The sequence below is a fragment of the Plodia interpunctella genome, chromosome 14 (assembly GCF_027563975.2).
Source record: "Plodia interpunctella isolate USDA-ARS_2022_Savannah chromosome 14, ilPloInte3.2, whole genome shotgun sequence".
In the NCBI taxonomy this organism is placed as follows: Eukaryota; Metazoa; Arthropoda; class Insecta; order Lepidoptera; family Pyralidae; genus Plodia; species Plodia interpunctella.
Window position 1 is genome coordinate 3,390,314 of NC_071307.1, and position 1,039 is coordinate 3,391,352.

Here is a 1,039-nt window from a genome sequence, read left to right on the forward strand (position 1 = left end):
GGTATTGGACGTTTATCTATATATGTATTGTATGTTATAAAATATAGTATCGTTGAGTTAGTACCCCGTAACACAAGTCTAGAACTTACTTTGGGGCTAGATTAATCTTTGTGATTTGTCCTAATATATTTATTTATTTTATTACTTATCTGTACCCATTGAATATATGAGACATTACTGCCTTATTTTGTGTCACTTTTGGCTAAATACGAAACTAAATATATATACATGTTCCAAACATATAATAACAACTTGGTACAAAAAATTGCCCTAATAAGTATATTGTTCCTTTTATTTCATGCTCGGAGATACTATTGTTTCTTTTCTATGAATGAATTACCATTATGTGAACCTATTTCCAATAAGCCGGTGGGATAAAGGAGATTATGATATTGCCCTGAACTTTTTACCTGATTTTACCACTTTCTGAAACAATAGGCCTCGTGGTATTTTCTTCTATTGTATCAGGACAGAATATAAAGTCGTGCATTTCAAATTTGAAATCAGTGCTTTTCCGAATTCCGTTGCGGGTAGTCGCTTGGTTTTCTGAATATCACGAATTAATTATTACTTGTGCGTGTGTTTAAGTGTTACTTAAATATTCTCTTATTTTTATCATTTTGGACTCGTTTTAATAATTTTTATTTCGAATTTACGTTTTTTTTTCTAAATCTATTTGTGCTGTGTGTGAATTATAATTCCACACATTTCGACTAAAAGTGCTTGAACAGATCAATCTATATCTTACCGGTGAGTACTAAGTAACCTTATACCATTTATTTCAACTATAGCTCTTTCACCAATAATTTTAACGAAAAGCTAACTTTAACAGGTTATCCTTGTAATTTTAATGCTATCTTTTTTAGACAGGTGTATGTGTATTATAAGGATAGGGTGATTTAGTGAACAGAAGGCCTAAGAAACATGCAAACACGTAGCAAGTTACTAACGTCCACATATCGTGTATGCATCGTATAAAAAAACAAACTACGTTAACGCAATGGCGTTTGGCGTGCTACGTGTGTATGTGTATGTTTCA